The 24,607-nt window shown below is 33.0% G+C and overlaps 1 long non-coding RNA gene across 1 annotated transcript in view; it reads left to right on the top strand.

Annotated features, from left to right (window-relative positions):
* Window positions 1-24,607, top strand: part of LOC144230109 (uncharacterized) — a 334,534-nt gene that overhangs the window by 98,519 nt on the left and 211,408 nt on the right. The window contains exon 2 of the long non-coding RNA XR_013334695.1: window positions 6,741-6,891. This is a non-coding gene — a long non-coding RNA (uncharacterized LOC144230109). The remainder of the gene's footprint in view (window positions 1-6,740; window positions 6,892-24,607) is intronic.

The raw sequence follows: 24,607 nt of genomic DNA, 5'->3' as shown, positions 1-24,607 counted from the left end.
AAGCAGAATTCTTTCATTTCCATTAGTTACATGTATATCTAAGCTTAATTTTTACATTACATACTGTCTAAGTAGCAAGCTGTTTTTAACCCAGTATGTTGTAATTTGCTTTCAGAGGCAAATTATTTTTACAATTACAGTATTTTTTGTTTCCTTCATTTTATCTATTATAGGCTCTTTTCTCTTAAACCATGATTAATGACAAAGGTGGTCACTAAAAATATGTAATGGAAAAAATAGAGTGCAGTCTTAAAATCCCTTTCAGTTTGATTGCAAATGTTGTCACCTTTACTCCACTCTCCTTTTCCCCTATCTTGAAGTGAAGAGTTGGAGGACATGACAATGTCTAAGAGATCATAGTAAGACATTTGTGACAAAAGAAAATCAAAAGACCTTCAGTAGCTAAGGATAAACTCATTATTTAAGCAAGCCTTTTACTGTCTGCTATGTGCCAGAAATGTTATAGGTTCTAGGGGTACAGTAGTAAACAAACAAACAAAAAACCTCCATCAATATGAAGATTAAAGCTAACACTTACATAGTCTTTGCTTTGTGCCAAATACTTTAAAAAATATCAACTCATTAAAACCACAGAAGAATTGTATGAGTTAGGTAACCTTATTATTTCCACAGACACTGAGGCACAGAAAGGTTATTAATTTGTCCCAAATTCCACACTTAGTAACAGGCAGGGTTGTGACTAAAACCTAATGCATTAGACTTAAAGATCATATTCTTATATGTGCTAGTGGATGGAGAAAGAGAGAAATGATATTAAATATAAAGGAATAAATATATAGTACATTAGATAGTTGTTCATGTTATGGAAGACAATAGAGCAAGGGAAGAAAATTAGGAAAATATATATGGGAGACTTTTTTTTAAAGAGAATTATCAAGAAGGAGTTCACTGAAAAAGTAACATTTGAGTATAGGTGTTGAATATATATGTATATATTGTCTACATATATATTCTATAATATTTCTATTATATTCTATTGTATGTTAAAATGTTACATATATTGATTATATATATACATGTGTATATATATATAACGTTTTTGTTAAATTGATGAAAAAGACTAAAACTTACAAGTCAGTACAAAGATTAGTATATGACATTTTTCAGTTTGCAAATATAACATGCTTAGGGGCACCTGGATGGCTCATTCAGTTGAGCATTTGACAATTGATATCGGCTCAGCTTATGATTTCACAGTTTGTGAGATTGAGCCTTGTGCTAACAGCACAGAACCTGCTTAGGATTCTCTCTCTCCTCTCTCTGTCCCTTCCCTACTCAGTCTCACTTTCTCTATCTCACTCAAATTAAATAAATAAACTTTAAAAAATATAACATGTTTAAATACAGCTACTCCTGTCAATCAACATTAATCAAACCAAGAGAATGTCTAAACCATTCAGATACAAATTAGTAATGAAAAATATTAGTGACTTCAAATGGGAACTAATGGCTTATTTTCTTAAGTTTCTGGATGATTACTAATGCATTGTATTGTGACCAACTCTGGTCATAAAACTGAATGTGATTGATCACTCTAAAGTATACACTAATAATGATTAATTGCACTGATTAAACACAACCGCTAAATCCTGCCTACAACAATTCAGCTTGTTGCTAATGGGAAAAAGTCCACTCTACATATAATAATAAACTGATGCAACTTATTTTACCTAAATGTAATATTTTTTTCTGGATTTGAATTGCATTAGGTGTACTTGCATAGTCCTCTAACTAATAATGACTGATATTTAATTTTTTAAATAAATATGTCTTTTACTATACTTGATCTTAGCCAAAAGGCCGAGAAGCGATAATATAAATATGTCTTTTAAAAGGCCATAAACATCATGATTTGGCCTATAGTAAAAAATGCACGTTGTAAGAAAAGAGTTCTGTTAACAGGAAGTTAGATTGATGAATTAAAAACAAATGAAGAGAAAAACCAAGTATCATTATAATTTTTACAATAATAGACTTCTAAAGTAGAAATATTGAAATTTCCTTGAAACTGGAATTAGAAATACTTTCAAAAAATTCAAGAATAAAAATATGTGAAAAATTTATAGCTAATGCAAATGATTTAGACTTTTTATAGACTCAGGTAAATGGGTGGCATTCAGAATATACAAAAACAGGAAACAAAAAACCTCTCTACCACATCACATTGTTCATCAGTGAATAGTGGCAAAAGTGTTTCACTGCTGATTGGATTTGCCTGACAGATCCAAGGAGGAGGAGAGCATGGACAAGAGCACTTCTCAAGAGGTTGCAAAGCCCTAAAGACTGGGACAAGTGCCAGGAAGAAATGAAAAACTGAGCTGAGTGGGGGGAAAATAAAGTCTTCTCTACAGAGAATATGTTAAGTCTGCCAAATAAACAGAATCAAATAGAGACATCTGCCAGATTTTGTTAACCAGGAAATTAGATTGATGAATTAAAAAGCCAAGTATCATTATAATTTTTATAATAATAGACTTTTAAAGTAGAAATATTAGACAAAGAGATCTCATCATTTGGTATGAAGAGCTCTCAAACATGTATGTGTTGTGTTTGATGCTGCCAAAACTTTTATCACAATGGCAGTTTTCTCAGTGACAATCAGGCCTTTGATTATAGGCAGCTGCCAATCTAAAACTTTTTATTAAAAAAATTATCTTGTAACACAATTGCAAAATAAATTTTTTCATTGATATAATGCATGTTTATGCTAATGAGTTTCTTCTGTGAATTATCAACTAGCAGTTAATAGGAATGAATATGAATTACACTTAAAACCAAATCACATGAAAACAAATAAAAAACCTTACCACCAGATAAATATTATCCAATTCTAGAGCAGGAAGGTACAGGATTTCTGAACAAGTCACCATTAGAATAGATTGACAGATCAAAATGGAAACAAATGGAGCAGAAAAAAGATACTAGTGTATGAAATGTTTAATTCATACTCAAATCAGCAATGTAGATCAAGAAGAAAAGAATGGACTGATCATTAATATTGTTGAAAAAGTTGACTGCTGTGTTAGCTTTCTTTTGTAAATTTCTATAAAAATCACCACAAATTTAGCAGCTTAAAATAATACATATTTACTGTTTTAGTTTCCATGGGACAAGGCTAGACTGCAATCCAGGTGCTGGTCAGGACTGCATTTTCATTAGAGGCTTGATTGAAGAAAGGTACATCTCTGAATTCTCTCAGACTTAGCAGCCTAGTCTTGTTACAACTTAAGAACTGAGTCCTCACTTTTTTGATGGTCTTTGACCAGGGACTACACAGTTGCTTGCTTTTCCTTGATGCAGTGCTCTCTCCATAGACCGGCTCACAAGATGGAAGCTTATGATACCAGGCAGTGGGAGAAGTCTTCCTGACAAGCACACATCCAAATATATACTTGCATATTTCTACAGAGAAGCACATACTTGCATGCAAATATATATGTGTATACATATATGTATGTATGTATTAATGTGTTTATGATACAGAGATACAAATATAAATAGATATATGGATAGATAGGTACATAAATATAAATGTAATTATGAGAGTGCCACATTTTATTAGTTACAAATCACAGATCCAGTCTATAACCAAGGCTAAGGGATTATACAGAGTATAATATAGGAGACATCCTAGGTACTGTCCAGCACACTACTCTGGAAAACATCAGCTCAGAATAACCTTTGTCAGTACACAACTTTTGTCTTTGTGGGCTTGAAACTTCCAGTGAAAAAGTAAACAAAACACTAAAAAAAAAGAATCATAAAATTAGAAGAACATATTCATTTTAAATGAAAAAAAAAGATTTTACCTCTCTATAGGGTAACATTTCTTAAGTGTAACATTAGCATCTGCTTCAGAATAAACTTTTCACTGGGATTCATACATGTTTGTCAGTTCTGGCAAGTGACAATGTGACATTTCTAGGTCTCTGCATGAAAGAAAAGCAATCCTTGGAAAGCTGTTTTGCAAAGACTTCTCTCCCATCTTCCTTTAACTAACGTAGCCTATATGACAGTCACAAATGTCATTAAATTTAAGAATCAATGACAAGATACACCATTACTTTATGTTCTCTCTTAAAGGGAAAAATGGATAAACTGTTAAGATACATTACTCTTAATTTGTTAAAAATTTTACTTACTAAAAGAACTCTTTTAGACTTAGTTCAACTACATGTTTTTCACTCTGGTCATTTAAAAAGAAAACATAGGTAAAATATTGGTTATGATGGACTTAATATTTATTTATTTTCAGAGTCCAACTCTTTTTTTTTAATTTTTTTAAATGTTTGTTTATTTTTGAGAGACAGAGCATAGTGGGGGAGGGGCAGAGAGAGAGACACACACACAGAAACCAAAACAGGCTCTCCAGGCTCTGAGCTGTCAGCACAGAGCCTGATACAGGGCTTGAACTCACAAACTGGGAGATCATGACCTGAGCCGAGGTCGTACACTTAATCGACTGAGCCACGCTGGTATCCCAGAGTCCAACTCTTTTATATCACCAGTCAACTCAAAGTCTATGGAAACTTCATTGACCAAACACTATAGTAATCTATAGTGTATGAAAAGAAATGGAAATGCAGCTTATATTAAAAGAATATTTCATTCTTTTCTCAAAGCCAATGATATGCACATCAAATCAGTTCATTAGTTCTTATCTTGGGAAAATAAGAATCTCTGTGTTTTAGTGTTTCTGTTAAACGAGGCTGTATTGCTTTCCTAAGGGTGCCGTAACAAGTTATCATAAACTTGATGGATTAAAGTAAAGAAAATTTATTCTTTCACAGTTCTAGAAGCTACACATCTAAAATGAAATTGTAGGCAGGGATGCACCTTTTGAAGGATCTGAGGAATAATCCTACCTTGCCTCCTAGCTACTGCTGGCTGCAAGCAATTCTTTATGTTTCTTTTTATAGATGTATCACTCCAACTCTGCCTTTGTCTTTACATGACCTTCCTCTTTGTATCTCTGTGTGTCTCAAATATCTCTTTTGTTTCCCTCATAGGGACACAAGTGATTGAATTTAAGGCCCACTCTAAATCCAGAAGATCTCATCTCAAAATCCTTAATTACATATGTATATACCATATTTTCAAATAAGGTCACATTCACAAGCACCAGGGATTAAGACTTGGACATATCTCTTTGGGGGACATCATCCAACCCATTATAAGAGCCAATAATATCCACATTGAATGGTTCCTGTGTGTAAGTAATAGCAAATTCTAAATATAAAGAGCTATAAAATATTTTTTGTGTTTTTAAATCATATAGTTATGGTATTAGTATTGTTTTATTATTTGATTATTTAGTCACAGTTCTTATACAAAATTTATATTTTATCACAAAATTTCATGGATGTAAATCAGGAAGTGGAAGATGTGAGACACATGCTAATATTTTGAATGCACAAACAGGAAAATAGCATTTAGTTATGCATTTTATAATTGGAAACAAAACATCAGGTTTCTTAGAGATAAGAATGACAGATAACACTGTCTTTTGAATTTGACCATTCTTCCATTTCAATGAAAACACGTAAAAAGTTGATGGGTTGTACTGGTTACTGAAAAAGAAGAGCACTTAAAACTAATCTCCTTCCTCAGTTGATATTTACATTTCTTTTCCTCAAAATTAGCCATATTACTGCCAAATATTTCATACTAAATAGAGATACATATTTATTTCTTGATGGGTTCAAAAAATAATTTCAATATCTTGGCTGTTAGTTTTCTATATATTTTAGTTAAATGCTCCAAAATTGACTATTAGTTTCACTTCTTTAAGGACAACTGATCTCACACATATTCTTAATTTTTATTCTTGCCATCAGATAAAAGTACACAGTGGAACTGGTAGCAGCATTTAAAAAATTGCTGAGGGAAATTCCACATAAGTAAAAACCAGTAATAAATTTACTAGTTCCTATAAATGTTTTTTTCTGATCCATACTTTTGCTTAGGAAGGTCTGTATTTGAAGGTTAGCATAAACAGCTTCAAATATGTATTTGTGCACATACACAACTTTTGATATTGAGTATATATATCTCCATTCATTTCAAAGTTTGTTGGTACAAGAAAGCCACTTGCTCAAGAAATACTGCATTAAAGTGACCACCATCAATATTTTCATATAAAAATGTGGTATTAATATTGAACCAGGGTTTTTACGATTACCTACAGAAAGTGGACTTCTTTGTAAATATCTTACTGTCTTCTTGACAAGTCACCAAACTAACCCAGGTTATGAATCATTAAAATTAGATACATTATATTGAATTCTTCACTGGATTCAGGGATTAAAGCAAAGATTATACTACTTAGAATTAGTCCAGTTGGTTTTAGAAATACAGTTATTCATCACTATAGAAACCATTTCATTTTGGTATCATTTGAACTCTTTTGTGTATTCAGAGATTTTTTTATAATATAAAATTTTATTATGCTTTATTTAGTTATTTGGGAAACATTTATTAAGTGCTGACTACATTCCATGCACCAAGTAGGAGGCAGTCAGCCACTAAGAATGCTCACTTCCCAGTGTTCACACCTTTGTGTAATCCCCTCCACTTAAATGTGGGTTGGGTCTAGTGACTCATGTTTGATACATAGAATAGGGCAAAATGACTGGGTTGTCATTTCTGAGATTAGGTTACCACAAGATTGTGATTTCTGTCTTTTTCATCGTCTCTTACCTTCTCACTCTTTTGCTTAGATGAAGCTGCTTCCACGTGTAAGCTGCCTTGTGGAGAGATTCACATGTAAAAAAAGAAAAAAAACAGATGGAGACCTCTGGCCATCAACTGGCAAGGAACTGAAGTCCTTAGTCCATCAACTCGTGAGGAACTGGTTCCTGCCAAAAACAGGTGAGTGAGCTTTGGAGAGGATCCTTCCTTCCTAGAGACTGGAGATAACTACAGCCTCAGCAGGTACCTTCATTGCCTCATTATAAGAGACCCTGAGCCAGAGGACCAGCTAAGCTGGTGCATATGAGCTGTGAGAAAATAAATATGTATTGTTTTAAGCTGCTAAGTTTTTGATAGTTTTGTTATGCGGCAATAGATATTTAGCACACTACTTGTGAGTACAAAGATATTTAGCACACTAATTGTGAATACTAGTGAAAAATTCAGAAACAATATATGTAAGAAATACAGGAAAAAGGTAAAGTTGAATACCTCCACTAACGTTGGGATCATTGAGAGTATTTTGATGTAGTGATGTGTGTTCATATGTGTTCACGCAAATGTGTTTTTACACTTGATGTAAAATATGTGATTCTTTTCTTGAAACATACAATATTTGCCTCATAACTTTATTGGCATAAAGAATAACATTCTGAGAAAGCTCTTGTTAAATAAGAGATTATAGCACATAATAGAATTTCTATAGCCTGTCTGACCTGAAGTAGTGAGTTCTTAATTTCAAATACACTCCAGTATTATGTCTTCTCTCCCTGCAATGTTTTCTTCCAATTTTAAAAAGTGGATTGCAGATGTGACAATTATAGAAACTACAAATGAGGCAAAAGAAAGATTGTAGCTGGGTAAGCAATTTAAGAAACAACCTGCTGTGTAACTTATTTGGACTCAGACATTGACTTGAATAAAAGCAATTATTTGGGATACATATTTGATGTAAATTATTTCTCATGCCTTGTCTTATTTTCGCAAATAGAGATAGCATTTATGGTGCCACATTCATCAAGCATACACCTGTTTTAGAAACATGAATCAGTATCAATCAAGTACTACATTTGTTACATAAATTGACAGTTTAAAACATGCAGTTGTAATGAATTTAAAAGATGGGGAAAGTATAAGTCAGAGTGATCAGCTTCCTTGAAAATGTTTTAGAATAACTCCAGGCAGAAAAACCACCTTCAGTTTGTCCATTACTGAGGGGTGAAGCTTGGGGGAAGCTATCTATTTAGAATTTTTAAACTGAAGCTGATAAATACTTTCTTCCTTTACAATCGTATAACTTGGAGTGTGTTCGCATCCATTAATATTTTGCTGTTATTTGGTATGGAAAAGCATATCTTACAACGATGACACTTCATTTTTCTAGATCAAATATAACCTCTTGTGGGAAATTGCCTCCAGCAGGCAGAGTTAGACATTTCTTTGTTTATATTTATAACTGCATTATAATTTTTTTTTTGTTTCTTTTGTTACTTCTCCAAAACAGAAAATAAAGGACTGGAAATACTTGATTCTGTATCAAAATACACACAATAATCCCAAGACAAAGAGAGTTAATTATATTTTTCTGGGATAAATATTTCATTTCACTTACTTTTTTCTTGTTAGTGTACTGGTAGAAAAACATTAAAGATTTGCTCTAGTAATAGAGCAATTAGCTGCTTTTCAAAGAAGAAATGCCACAAAAATACAAAGAAATGTTTTATTTATTTTTTATGTATTTCGTGGAGGTATATGCACTATCACATGTATACTCTTTCTTGTTCTGATGTAGAATCTGTATCTAGTTAAAGGAGAGAGACATGACATACTTCTCAGAATGTTTGACTCCATGGTTTATTGACTATTTTGTTGAGAATCCCTTCTCTTCCAAATAAAAGCCAACAAACTTTTTATGACAAAAAAATTAACTTCAAAGATTTATATATTCTTATCATTTCTTTAATAACTTAATATGTCTCTTTAATTAAATTATTGAAAACCTGTAGAAATTTTTAAATGGACTTCCATATGTTTTAAGAGTTATTGAATTCATTTTTTATTCCTATGTACTTATGTTTTTCTTGTGACCACTAGGTCCTAAGTATAAGGAAAAAGAATACAGAAAAAATTTATGTGGCTCTCCCATGTATTCAGGGGTCAGTCTATGTGAATATCTTAATGCATGATATTTCCTTCACTAAAGAAATACAGAGAGTAAAAGACCTATGAAGTGTTACCTTTATTACTTTAAATAATTTATTTTATTTAAATTGTTGCCCAACAAGTTCAGCTACAAATATGCTCCATAGGAAACTGAATCTTAAATTGCTACCTCAAGTAGTATACCAAAGATCCTTTCAAAAGTCAAATCTTTTTTAATTAAAAAATTTTTTAAGTTTATTTTTTGTTTTGAGAGAGAGAGAGAGAGAGAGCAAGTGGGGTAGGGGCAGAGGGAGAAAGGAGAGAGAGAATTCCAGCAGGCTTCACACCATCAGCACAGAGCCCCATGCTGGGCTCAAACCCATGAACTGTGAGATCATGACCTGAGCCAAAATCAAAAGTTGACTACCCAACTGACTGAGCCACCCAGGTGCCTCCAAATTGTTTTTTAAAAGATGAATATCAGAACACCATCTGTGGGCTTTTAATAATATATGTTATCTATGAAGATAATTCTAAATGAGGTCCTCTAAATATTTTTGAATTATGTTAACATTTTAATTTTATAGACATCCAAGTTGACTCTTTGAAACGAATATTTAATGTTTAAATTGCAGTGTATTTCTTAAAAATCATTTACTTATTACATAACAATCCTACCACTTTCAGTGTTTTGGACTTATACTGCTTACATAGAGCATGGTCTTCATTTTGGTAAAATTTTTGGGATCCCTCGAGACTATGTTCTTTTAATTTGTATTTGACTGTCACTGTGATTGAAGTAATTCTCACTAACCTTAACTAAATTTATGCTTCCAGATGGAATAACTTTTGTTAATAGAAAAAAACTGAATTAGTAGAAATGTCATCAAAATAAAAATTAGTTTTTATGATAACAATTGCCAAAAAAGCTGTGAAATTATATTAAGAAATAACCTTTACTTTGCCACCTCATTAGATTAATTACGTAGGAATATGCAATTTTAACTTTCTGGGAAACTTACAAACAAAATCAACATTTAAATAATTTTAATAATTGATATCAGCTGATAGAACTGATAAAAATATGACCCTTGTAATGCAGATACTTGCTATATGTAAAGAAAAGACATAATTGGTATTGATTAACACTGTTTATATGGATTGGCTGCAATTACACAGTCTATTCCAAGCTAATACCTGTGATTGATACAAATTGAAACAGGTGACAATCATTATTACATTGAGTGTATAATTATATATTAGAAACAAGAAAAACAACATGACCACTGATGGAATGTAACCTTCCTAGTAACCTCTTATTTATTCCTATTGAACTCTATCCTTTAAATAATAAATTGCTCTTTCTGTTATTGCTATCAAAAATTTTTATTGGAGAAAGGAAATTTTGTTTTACTTTATAAAATTCAATAAAAGCGAGGCTAAATATAGATTATTCAGGATTTTTGTGATTTCTAGAACTGCTTCTCAAATATTAATATATATAAAAATCACATTAGAAACTCATCAAAAAAATACACTTCTGATTCAGTACTTTTGGATAGGATCTGTATTTTGGCATTTTTAACAAACTCATTATTGTAAATATTGCTTGAAAAGCAAATTTTTAAAGAACAAGAACATACCCTACCTCCTATTTTGGGATTTAATAGTATAGATATGTATATATTACACCATGGCTAATAAGTTTAGATAATTATAATGAAACTGTATTCTTCAAAAGCAATATCAAGATACTTATTCATAGTTCTTATTTTCTTTCAAAGAAGCATTTGTTTTTTTTTTTAAATTCCATTTACTAATGAGACTTCTTCCCTGTGAATCCTAAGATGAAAAAGGGAAACTTTCAAACTCTTTCTTACATTATAGTACTATCTCCTTAATTCATTATTTAGATGCTTTCCTCATTTGTCTTCTTAGTCTTATAGAACCTTCTAGAACACAGTTTTCATTTTTTTCCCCCTAGATTTGGATATAGGGTGTATTTGTATTTAGATCTAGAATAACTCAGTAGTGATTGCAGATCATCATGCTGGATATTACTTTTTACATTTGGGAAACAGAGAAATGTGATTTCTTTGTTCCTTCCCAAGTTGCCTGTCCATCTCTATCCTAAGACTCTCAAGGCAGTAATGAGCTCTGTGCCAAGGGGCAGCTCTGAAGTTTCCTTCAAAGGGCTACAACAGGGAATGTATAGAAGGTGTCACCTCAAGAACTAACTGCTTTTCCCCATTGCCTTTACGTGACTATGAATAAATCAATCAAAAAATAAATAAATAAAATTGTTACAGGAATGGTATAGCTAAAGTCACTGGTCTTTACAGTGGAGTCTGAATTGAATTTAATATTGTAATCTACTTGTAGACAACATCTAGCTGTTTCAAGAACTAAGAAACTTTGGGCAATATATATGTCTGAAGAGTGAGAGCATATTCCAACATGAATAAGCTTAGGCCTTGAGAATATATTTGAAGAAAACAGCTCCACAGAATTCTATTTGAGGAGTTCTTACTAAAGAACCTAAAACTTCAATTAGTGAATATGAATCCCAATTGGGCATACCCATTGACTTAACAATCTAAAGTCCTATGCTGTGATTATGAAGTTCAGATGCTCATCTGAAGATCAAATTTGAAGACAGAGGCTTGCCTATCTAGTGCTGGTAATACTTATTTACTAATGCTTGTATGCTCGCTCCCAAATACAGAATGCTTGAAAAATTATTTAAAATGTAGTATTGCCACTTAGGCTGAATTTTGTTTACTATAAACTGGATTATGAACACAAGCAGTAAGAACATGGCAATATCCAGTTAAAAGGAGTTTACACAGATAATCCAGAAAGACATATTATTTTCAGATAATGAAATAAAATCATAACTAACTAAATCTTATAAGGAACCCAGAAACTCATTTATTCATTTCCCAGTTTGCAGATACTCTTATAGACTGGGGCTCAAGAAACTTTAAAAAATGTAAAAACCATTTTTAGGTTGCAGGAAATACAAAAAATGTGGAAGAGTAGAATTAGCCCTTAGATGTCATCTACTGACCCTTGGTGCAGACGGTGCATTAGGGATTCAATATATGAATAATCAATGATCAATATATGCTGAAAATAGGGTTGGATTTCAAAGGTTAGATGGGTTTTGGAAATGGAGAGGCCTAGAGGGAGGTGTTGTGCAGAGTAGGAATACATACATCTGGACATACAAGGGAAATGAGTTAGATAAAGAGAGAGAGAGAGAGAGATTTGTGTATGGCCAGGGAGGAGACAGAGCCATGATTTCGAATGCTATCTAGAAGGCTTTTAGTTTGTTTTGATCAAGGATAAGCTCCTGTTGAGAACACTGCAGGGGGAGACCAATCTGATGTGATACCCAATGAGACAGTTTTACTAAAGGCTGGAAACCCTGTTAGAAGACTAGTTCAATTATCCAAGCAGGAGAAATTGTCTAGAAAAGAGGTGATCAAAATATAGAGGAAGAAAAAAATATATAGAGGAAGAGATAATAGCAATGTTACCAGTATGAAAATAATCGATTTGGACTCTGAACTAATGATATATCTTAAATTAAAGAGTGGACAAAGAAATTCAAACATACTTCTGAGATTTTGAAGTTGTATAATAAGAAAAAATATAGTACAGTGAAGTCTGGAAAGCTGAGTCATTTGAAAGACTGTGGTTTTAGTGGGACTTACTTTAGTTAATTAGCCTGATTTCTTTTTTAAAAAAAATTTTTTTAAATGTTTTATTTATTTCTAGGAGAGAGAGAGAGAGAGACAGCGTGAGCAGGGGAGGGTCAGAGAGAGAGGGAGTCACAGACTCTGAAACAGGCTCCAGGCTCTGAGCTAGTAGTCAGCCCAGAGCCCGACGTGGGGCTCGAACCCACAAACCGCGAGATCATGAACTAAGCGAAAGTCGGACGCTTAACTGACTAAGCCACCCAGGCGCCCCTCTTTTTTAAAAAAATTTTAATGTTTTTTATTTATTTTTAAGAGATAGAGCACAAGTGGAGGAGGGGCAGAGAAAGAGGGAGACACAGAATCTGAAGCAGGCTCCAGGCTCTGAGCTGTCAGCACACAGCCCGACGTGGGGCTTGACTTGTGAACCATGAGATCATGACCTGAGCTGAAGTCAGATGCTTAACTGACTGAGCCACTCAAGGGCCCTATGAGCCTAAGACTTCTAAATGAAAATGCCCAACTGCCAGTTAAATATAACAAACTCAATATTTATCAAGTAGGAAAAACAAAAACTTTTGGGAGAGATTGGAGGAGTAATTAGGCCTGGAAAAATATTAAAAGATGGTAGTGTCTCCAAGATTGGGGGAGAGGAGTTTGTAGGAGACAGAGGAGGTCCATTGTGTCAAATTCATATTTTACAAGCTTTGTTTTCAGCCTCAGGCTTACAATTCCATTTTGAAGGTGCAAATAGCCATATTCTCACCCTTTGGGAATGTTCAATTTCTATTCAAACGTAAGCACTTGCTGTGTGAGTGACTACATCTCACTGTTCGCTAGTGTGAGCCAAAGTTGTGACAGAAGGTTAACAAAAGATTTCTCTGGTAGGTGTATTTCATGTTTGAAGAAATATCAGCTTCATAAGCTGAGAATTGTAATCTCAAGAAGGATTTTGCTTCAGGCTTATCTCTTCTCCCATGGGCTGTGGAGATGTGTTCATGAGCCAATTTGCACCCTTCACAACACTTTCATTCATCTAAAATTACAATACTATCCTTATGTGAATTTTATACACCCAGAGGAATTAAGCTCATCATTACTATTACGACAGCAAAGCTCTCTTCAGAAGTTGCTATGTTGGAAGTTTTCCCAAATGATTTATTCAGATTTTCATGCCCTACCTCCAAGTATATAATTCCTCATTTCCATTTTTAAGATACTTAACAGGTATTGTAACTGGTATTTTAAAAATATTGATTTAAGAGATTTTGGTAAGACTCACATAGTTTATAGGAAACAGACTATACTATATTTTGGCTAACAAATTTTCTGGGTTCACAAATTATGCATGTGAAGGCAGGAGTTTAGAATTATACAGTTAGCCCCAATGAGGACATGTTAAGGGCTTTTATTTTCTGATTAATGCAAGCTAAATGCCTGCTGAACACCTCTTCTAATCAGAATTCATCTATCTTTCACATATTTCATCTTAAACACAGATCGCTGAAACACCCACATTTAATCATCCAGAACAATTCAGAACACAGGATCTGTGTTAATGTATTGGGGGGTTATTTCTACACAGACTAGACATCCTATTTGGATCATTTAAATTGCTTTTTGTTTAAAGAAATAGAAATGAAAATTTCAGGGATTTTTTTTATTAAAATGATAGTTACATTTGTATAAGACAAATTTCTAAGTAAAACAGCTAATAAACTGCTTTCCTTTGACAGTTTATCTCAATTATCTTTGTCACCTGAGAATGAACTATTCCTGTAGCTGTGTTTGGAAATAGTAGTGAATAAGGGAGGGACTGCACTTTATGCTTTCCCACCCAGAGGAAAGGGTAAATATAAAAATATAATAGGCCATAAACCATGACATGCACTTGAAATAAAATGAAATCATAAACATATAATACATACATTATGTATAATGTACTTATACCTATACACCCACACAAATACATAAGTTAATGCTTATTTTTTCCTAAAACACTGAAACAGTAACATTTTTATTCTATTAATCAAAACCAAGGGAACACTACATGCTCCATTTTGTGAAACTACTCACCATTAGTTTGTAATCTTATACCTCATCCTCATTGTATTCAACTGATAACTGTGAGAAATGCTAGCTTTAGAAAAAGGAAGTTTCTGAGGAGGTAGTATGTTCATAAGAAATCATGTTATTAATAATATGCTTGCCTTTGAACATTATTTCACTACATATTATATACTTTTCTCAATAAACGGACAAAGTAGAAATTATTCACATTTTACATTCAAGGCCAGAGCAGAAAAATTTGCTTTTGTAATATGCATCTCACTAGAGGAAAGGTAATTAAAAGGAATGTGCCCTGATCCACGCAAATGAGGGACCCGAGTTTAGTTCAAAGACTAAGCAGAAAGAATCTTCTCTGCTGCATGGCATTTCTGTATCTGAGCAGAAATGTTCAAAGCAGGAAAATACTGGGGTGCCTGGGTGGCTTAGTCGGTTAAGCGTCCAACTTTCGCTTAGGTCATGATCTCGTGGTTAGTGGGTTCGAGCCCCGCGTCGGGCTCTGTGCTGACTGCCAGCTCAAAGCCTGGAGCCTGTTTCAGAGTCTGTGACTCCCTCTCTCTCTGACCCTCCCCTGCTCACGCTGTCTCTCTCTCTATCTCTCTCTCCTAGAAATAAATAAAACATTTTAAAAAAATGAAAAAAAAAAAAGGCAGGAAAATACTGGTCACTATGCAGAGAGTTCAGACATGCCCATTTAGCTCCAAGAAACAATGTGGAAGCATTGTCTAGCTGTTCCTGGCTAAAAATGAAAAACACTGAGACTTCATTGGTAAGGTGTCCAGACTATGGCTAAGCTACTCCATGATATTGCTCCCTGGTCATCAATTTTGTTTTGCCAAGTGGCCTCCAGGTACCTTAAGCTGACACTAGCCCTTCATGCAAATGCATACCTTGGAAAACACCCCCGCCACACCCACCCCCTAGTCACAAGCGAATATAAGTTCCTAATATGACTTCTCCAAATCCTTTGTGATAAATAGTCTCCCCTGCCTCCCAGAGCCTTTAACCGTATACATTTCTTAGATAAAACCTCTGGAGAGCTTACCAAAACCCCCACTCTTTTTGGTTTGAACTGACCAATCACAATCTGGTCTTTCCCAGAGAAGCTCAAAGTATTCCACTCACAGATCCTAAAAACCTCAGGTGCCCCAGGTCCTACCTCTTTTCTCTGCTTGCATCCCACCTTGACGTCCCCTTGCAGCCCAGCAATGTAGGCTACACACCTTCTTCAGGCCCAGTAAGTAATATATTTCTCTATCTCCATTCTCTTGTGGTCTTTTGTTGAACTGGGCTCACTATGAAACACAGCAGGAGTTTACTTAATAAATGTCAATTTAACAAAATCACATGATAAGGACTGTGAACAGGAGATATCGTTTAGTGTATTTGGCTAGTTAGGCGTCATGTCAGTTGCTTTAGTAAGAAGGAACCTGATAAAGAATATCATTAATCCTTTAATTATTGTTCATTGTACATAAGTATAAACATCAGTAACTATGTTATTTTCATGATCAAATGTAGGTGCTGATATTTTTGAACAGTCCCCCCATTTTTACAGTCTTGAGTTAAATAAATCTGGTTACATAATATTGTATTTAGATTGCTGGACTGAACGGATCGAAATTTGTTATCACATTCAAGAATATCATTCATTTTTGCTAGGAGTTCAAATCATTATAAGAAGCATCATACTATTAGCATATAAATAAAAAAGACCTGGAGAGAATGGACACTAAAAATATAAATAAAAAAAGTTAGACCAATTATTTTCACTGAGTGAGGTTAAAATAACTTACTATTTTCTTTGTATGCTTGTGTATAGTTTTCAACTGTTTTATTATGAATTGAAGTAAGATACTTAAGACCTATGTTTTAGGTCTTACACTGCCAAAATTTGATTCCCAATTCTGCCATTTATTAACTCATGTGCTCGAGTTAATCTTTTTAGTTTAAGATTCCTCATTTGAAATGAATTGGTTGTTGCAAAGCTAAGATTTAAATACACTTAGGCATGGAGAATTAATATTAGTATTAATTTATTATTAAGGAAAAATTGAGGGATTTCTTTTTAATTTTAAAGTGTTGAAGGGGTCCTTGGGTGGCTCAGTTGGTTGAATGTCTGACTCTTGGTTTGAGTTCAACTCATATTTCACGGCTTTGTGGATTTGAACCCTGCATCAGGCTCTGTGCTGACAATATGGAGTCTGCTTGGGATTCTTACCCTTTCTCTCCCTCTCTCTACCCCTCTTCTGCTGGTGCTGTCTCTGTCCCTCTCAAATAAATAAATTTAAAAATGTGTTGGAAACGCTGATAACTAAGAAATACTTCACAAAATCTTTTATGACATGTTAATTTGATACACTTATATATTTTAAAATGATTACCACCATAGCATTAGTTAACACCTCCATCACATCACATAATTGCCATTTATTTAGATACTCAGAACTTACTCATCTTTAAGTGACAAGTTGTACTTTTTGACCAATATTTCCTGATTTCCCCCACTCCCCAGCCCTTGGTAGCCATCATTCTTCCTTCTATTTCTTTGAGTCTGACTTGAGTGTTTTTTTAACCAGAATTATTTCATCATATGATTTCAAGATTTATTATAAATCTACAGTAATCAGAACAGTGTAGTACTGGCTCAAACAGACAAATCAATAATTGGAGTAGAGCAGGGAATCCAGAAGTAGGCTGATACATATTTGGACAACTAATTTTGAAAGGCTGAAAGGGCTTTTGGGGTTAACATCTTGGGACTGGTTTTAAAATTAAGATACAGCTTCTTCAACAGGAATGGAAGCTACTTTTCCTAAATTTATTTTAACCAAATACATACATATTTAAACTCCTCTCTGACAATGAATACCTGTGTTTGACTACTATATACAATCTATAATGTTTATGTATAGCAAGCTATAAATCATGTACTGTTAACTCCAGACACTTTATTTAAAAAAAAAAAACTACATAGAAAAAACCCAACAACATGAAATAAAAGTATAATTGACTGTCAGGTGTTAAGAGCAATGACCCCCCCCCATGGTAAAAAAAAAAAAAAAACTATTTATAACATATGAATCCCCAAAACCTTAACTACTAATAGCCTATGTTGACTGGAAGCCTTACCGTTAACATGCCATAACTTCTTGTGATTAACACATGTGATTAATCACATGTGATTACCATATATTTTGTATATTGTATACTGTATTTTTGTAATAAAGTAAGCTTAAGAAACTGCTGTGCTATCTAAATATTCATGCTTGAGGGAGGGGGCAAGANTAATTTGACAATAAACTATTAAAAAAAAAAAAAAGAAAGAAAGAAACTGCTGTTAAAATCCCAGGAGAAAAATACATGTACAGTGCTGTACTATATGTATCAAAAATATCTGCATGTAAATAGAGCTATACAGTTTAAACCCATGTTGTTCAAGGGCTAACTGTATAGTGAAATGGAGAGAGGATTACTTTGCCAAATATGTGACCATAAATAAGTTATTTAATTTTGTTGAACCTACAGTTGCCTGTCTGCAAAGTTGAGATGTAAAAGGCTAACCATTGAGAGTTCTGATTCAGGTGATATCAGAATAAACAGTATCAAACTACCATGATCACAGGTAATAATTATAAACTCTGTAGAGTATATATACACAGGGATACACAAATGCACGTTTGTGTTATTTTAAGGCAGGGGAAAGTAACAAAAGCAGGAAGAATTGATGGGGATTTGACACAAAAGCATTTAGAAGCTAGTTCAGAGTATCTCTTGTTGAGGTCTATTTTGATACTAGCTTTTTATATATAATGCCTAAAACTCATGAAGAAATCTATGATCTTTATCAGTTTCATCAAAGGACATAGTTTAGAGCTACCAGGGAGAATGAAAAATTAAACATGGGAAAATACTAGAAAGGATAGAGAATCTCAGAATGTCCAGAAAAACTCTCTTCAAATCTTTGGCTACAGAATTGTGCAAGTGTTGGGGAGATTTCAAGGAACAAGTTGAAAGGAACAGGCAGAATGCCGAAAATCTTGAGCAGAAGTTTCAGCAGCTGCTAAATGGGAGACATCATACTGAGATCTATCAAGATGTGGGCACTAGTAAATACCTTGGGTTTTCCAATGAAAGCCCAAACGACACTTACATTAGGTGCAAAGAGTAGATATGTAAACTAAGAGTTTCATTCTAGGAATAAAGGAACATTGAAAATAGCCTATCAGTTTTTAAAATTTGTTTTTTAAAAATTTACATCCAAGTTAGCATATAGTGCAATAGTGATTTCAGGAGGAGTAGATTCCTTAATGCCCCTTACCCATTTAGCCCATCCCCCCTCCCACAACCCCTCCAGTAACCCTCTGTCTGTTCACCATATTTAAGAGTCTCTTATGTTTCGTCCCCCTCCCTGTTTTTATATCATGTGTGCTTCCCTTCCCTTATGTTCATCTGTTTTGCATCTTAAAGTCCTCATATGAGTGAAGTCGTATATTTATCTTTCTCTGACTAATTTCACTTAGCATAATACCCTCTAGTTCCATCCACGTTGTTGCAAATGGCAAGATGTCATTCTTTTTTATTGCCGAGTAATACTCCATTGTGTGTATATATATCACACCTTCTTTATCCATTTTTCTATCCATGGACATTTAGGCTCTTTCCATACTTTGGCTGTTGTTGACAGTGCTGCTATAAACATTGGGGTACATGTGCCCTTTCAAAACAGTACACCTGTATCCCTTGGGTTAGGGTTAGAAATACCTAGTAGTGCAATTGCTGGGTCATAGGGCNTGTGTGTGTGTGTGTGTGTGTGTGTATACCACATCTTCTTCATCCATTAATTAGTTGATAGACATATGGACTCTTTCCATACTTGGGCTATTGTTGATAGCACTGCTATAAACATAGGGGTGCATTGCTCTCTTGAATCAGCAGTCCTGTATCCTTTGGATAAATACCTAGTAGTGCAATTGCAAGTCATAGGGCAGTTCTATTTTTAATTTTTTGAGGAACCTCCATACTGTTTTCCAGAGTGGCTGCACCAGTTTGCATTCCCACCAGCAGTGCAAAAGAGATCCTCTTTCTCCACATCCTCCACAACAACATCTGTTGTTGCTTGAGTTGTTAATTTTAGCCAGTCTGACAGGTGTGAGGTAGTATCTCATTGTGGTTTTGATTTGTATTTCCCTGATGATAAGTGATGTTGAGCAGAAAATAGCCTACCTTAATGAAGCACAAAAATCAATTTCCCATTATTACAACATATTAAACCAGCAACCTAATTGAGTCTTAAACAAAAATTAATATTCCTCAGAATAAAATAACAGAAGCCAGAGTCTCTGCAATGTTTTATGCATAATATAGTAATCCTTGTGCATGTGAAGAAGCAGGAAAATCTACTCCGTGATGTTGGAATTAGTGTAAGTGGAATTTAAAGCTACTATCAGAGAATTAGAAAAGTACTTCTCAACTGGGGCAATTCCTGACGCCCAAAGTGGATTTTTGGCAATGTGTCATGGTATTTTTGATTGTGAAAACTGGCGGGGCTGAGGCTGGCATCTAATGGGTAGAGACCAAGGATGTTGCTACACATCCTACAATGCACAAGAAGTCCTTCCCAGACAAACCATTATCTGGTTCAAAGTGGCAATACTGTGTTCGGTGGGGGAATAGCCTAAATGGGTGATGAGCATTAAGGAGGGAACTTGTTGGAGTCAGCACTGGGTGTTATATGTAAGTGATGAATCACTAAATTCTACTCCTGAAATCATTATTACATTCAATGTAAACTAACTTGGATTTAAATGATTTTTTTAAAGATGGTAAAAAAAAGGTCATAAAAATGAGTTGAAGCTTCTTATTAGTTTTCTACCAGTAAATAAATTATAATGATTCATTGAAAAGTAAACAAAATGGCAATACTGCTCAGAAACTCTGACTTAGAGGAATATAATGTCATAATATATGAATGTCTGGAGATTCTCAATAGATAATTAATCTTTGTAATTAAGACAATGAAATTTAAAATCACTATAAAATACTATTTTACAACCACTACAAAGGCTATAATTCTAAAAAGGCAGAAAATTGCAAGTGTTGCTAAGGATGTGAAGAACTATAACTTGCATGTATTGGGGATTGTAATATAAAATGACATAATAACTTTGGAAAAAAATTTGTTGTTTTCATAATAAAGTAAAACTTAAACTCAATATATGACACAGAAATATAATTCCTATGAATATACACAAAGCAAGTGAAATTTATGTACGAAGACTTTTACATTTAGTTTCAGAGCAACATTATGCATAAGAAGAAAAAATTGGAACAGTCCAAATGTTCATCAACTGGTGAATGGATAAAATATGAATAAGGAACAAAATGTTATATGTTGCAATATGAGTAAATTTCATAAACATTATCTTTAGTGAATAATCAGATTCAAAGAACTACATATTGTATGTTGCCATTTATAAGAAATGTACATCAAAAGGAAGACTTTAAATATAGGAAGCAGATTTGTTGCTGCCTGGATATGGAGGCAAAAAGTCAGGTAAATTGAAATCATTGATCTGAATAGAGATAATCTAGACTGAAGAATAAATTAAAAAATTCAACAAGCCCCGAGAGTACTTATAGAACTATGTTAAGCAGTCTGACCTATGCATAAATGGAATCCTAGATAGAGAAAGATGGGGGCAAAAATACACCTGAAGATATATTATCTGGAAATCCTCCAATTTTATGAAAGCAATGTACTTACAAATTGAAGAAATTGAAGCAATCCCAAATAGAATAATTGCAAACAAAACGACATCTAGACATATTATAGTCAAAATACTAGAAACAAAAGTTACAAAGAAAACTAAAAGGTAGCAGAGAAAAAAATGCAAAAGTGGTAAACAGCAATATATGACTACTAATAAACTTATATGAATAAATGGACAAAATAATGGAATGATAAAATATCAACACAGAATTCTTCGTAAACATATTCTTCTAAAATGAAGAAAAACACATTTCAAGTAGATAAGAAATGAGGAAATTTATCACCACCAACTGCTCTAAAGGAAACATTAAAGGAAGTTATTCAGGATGAAGGCATGACACCAGAAAGAAATTTGTATCCAAACAAAGAAGAATAGAACACTGGAAATGATATATTTGGGATTAAATATAAAATATTGTTTTCCTAATCTGTTAAAAGATAAACCATTTAAAGTAAAATTAATAACTGTGTTTTGGGGAGTTGATAACATATGTAGTTGTAAATAATGAAAAGATTAGCAAAAAGTAAGGAAAGCAAGAATAGCCCTACATTGTACATGAGATAGTAGGTATTATGTTAATTCAGTTAGACAGTGTTAAGTATACATATTATAATCACAAGAGTAAACACTATAAAATTAACATAAAAGTAAATATCCTAAAATGAAAAAAAGCAGATATAGCAAAATAAAACACTGCTGAGTTAATTTAAAAAAGCATCAAGAAAAAAGAAACCGTGAAAGAATAGGTCTGGGAAAAACAAATAGTAATGTGATAGATTAAATCCAACTGCATAAATAATTACATAAATTTTAAACGGACTAAACACTTTGATTGAAAGGCAGTGATTGCCACACTGGGATTAAAAAAGACCAAAGTACTCTTTATAAGAGACAAATACAAAACATAAAGATACAGCCAGGTTGAAAGTAAAACAATATTCATATGAAAATTATTTGGTTCTATTAATATCAAACAGGCTGTACTTGTCTGTATTTTCAGAAATATTTAATGAATAAAAGAGAAATTTAATTATAATGGTATATATTGATTAATTATAAATATTTGTTTGCCTACTAACAATTTAAAATTCATAAAGCAAAAAAATGACAAAAAGTTATTTTGGCAGATCTCTCTCAGTAATTTATGAGTAGTAGACAAAATTTGTAAGGACTTAGAAGTTTTAAATAACAAAATAAACCACCCTACCTTTACCTAATTGACATTTATAGAAGACCACACTCAATTATTGTGGCTTCCACATTGTTTTCAAGTACATGTTTTTAACATGCAGCAAATAAGGCACCTTGAAACAAGTTTTTGTAAATTTAAGTGTTAAAATAATACAGTATTCTCAGATGAAAACAAAGTTGGAATAGAAAGTAATAGCCATATATATAACATATATATAATAACCATATTAAGCATGTAATCACAATCGTCATTGCATAGTGATTTTGGAGAAAAATAACTGACAAAGTTAATATGAGAATACATATGACTGAAAATAGTCAAAACAACTTAAAAAGGGAACAAAGGATAGATAATTTCTACCAGTAGGCTTTTAAAAGTACTTTAAAGTGACAAAAGTTACTAAGGATTTATAAATAGTTTAATAGAACTGAACATAGAGTCTAGACACAAGCTCACGTAACTGTGGAAAATTGATTTTTAACAAGGTGGCAAAGCAATTCAAAGAGAAATCAAAGTCCTTTCAAATAGTGTTGCAGGAACAATTGAATATTGAAATTGAGAAAAATGATACTTCTTCTATATGCAAAAAAATAATCAAAGATACATTACAGTCTTAAATATAAAATTAAAATTGAAAAGATTATAGAAGAAACCAAATGAATATAACAATACAACCCTGGGATAGGCAAAATTATCTTAGGATGCAAAAGCACTAATGACATATTTAAAAATGTAATAAATTGTTTCATTAAAATAGAAAACTCTTATTAATAGGCACTATTAAGTAAATAAAAAAGCAAGATATCAACCAGAAAAAAATATTTGTAAAATTTTCTAGCAAAGAACTTGTATCCTGATTATATAATCAGCTCTTTCAGTTTATAATTAAAAACACCAACTACTCAATTAAAAGACTTGAGCAAATACTTCACAAAAGAAAATAAGCATATGAAAGGAGCTCCATCATGGTTCATTAAGGAAAGGCAGATTAAAACAAGAAACAGGGATGAAAAAGGATGAAATATTGTCATTTACAACAATGTGGATGTAGCTGGACGGTATTATGCTAAGTGAAATATGTCAGAGAAAGACAGATATCATATGATTTCACTCATATGTAGAATTTGAGGAGCTTAACAGATGAACATAAGAGAAGGGAAGGAAAAATAAGATAAAAACAGAGATTAAAAATAAGATAAAATAAGAGACTCTTAAATACAGAGAACAAACAGGATTGATGAGGATGGGTTAAATGAGTGATGTACATTAAGGAGGGCACTTTTCAGAATAAGCACTGGGTGTCATAGGTAAGAGATAAATCACTGGGTACTACTCTTGAAGTCAAGACTACACTATATGTTAACTAACTTGAGAATAAAACAAACAAACAAACAAATAAAAGACCAGGAGATATCACTACACTCTCACTACAACTAAACTTTAAAAATTATAAGAAAATAAACATTTTGAGGATGTGGAGCAACTGGCAATTCTCATGCTATGCATTGTTAGTGGATATATAAAATGGAAAACCACTTGATATTCTCTTATGTAGGTAAACATGCATCTGCCCTATAACCTGTCACTTCCACTTTTTGATATATAATGACAATAACTGAATGTGTACGTGACCCCCACCAACAATATATGATGAAGTTTTTAACATCTTTATTTATAATAGCTCCAAACTGAAGTGAGAAGAATTGCCTATCCACAGGAAAATGAATATACAAATTTTGATATGTTTGTACAGTGGAATAAACTAAGTAAGAAAAAGAGATTACTAATACATTCAACAATATTTATTAATCTTATGGCTATCATATTGTATGAAAATATCAAGAAAAATGTAATATATGCCCTATGATTTCATTTATATAAAATTCTAGAAGAGGCAAAAATAATCTATGGTAATAGGGATCAAAACAGTGTCTGCCTCTATGGGAAGAGATGGACTCAAAAAACAATGAGAGCATGTTCTGGGACGTAGAAACATTCTCTTTTAGTGTTATATACACAGG

This window comes from Crocuta crocuta, unplaced genomic scaffold, assembly GCF_008692635.1.
Source record: "Crocuta crocuta isolate KB4526 unplaced genomic scaffold, BGI_CrCroc_1.0 scaffold83, whole genome shotgun sequence".
Classification (NCBI taxonomy): domain Eukaryota; kingdom Metazoa; phylum Chordata; class Mammalia; order Carnivora; family Hyaenidae; genus Crocuta; species Crocuta crocuta.
This window is presented reverse-complemented; position numbering and strand designations above follow the sequence as displayed.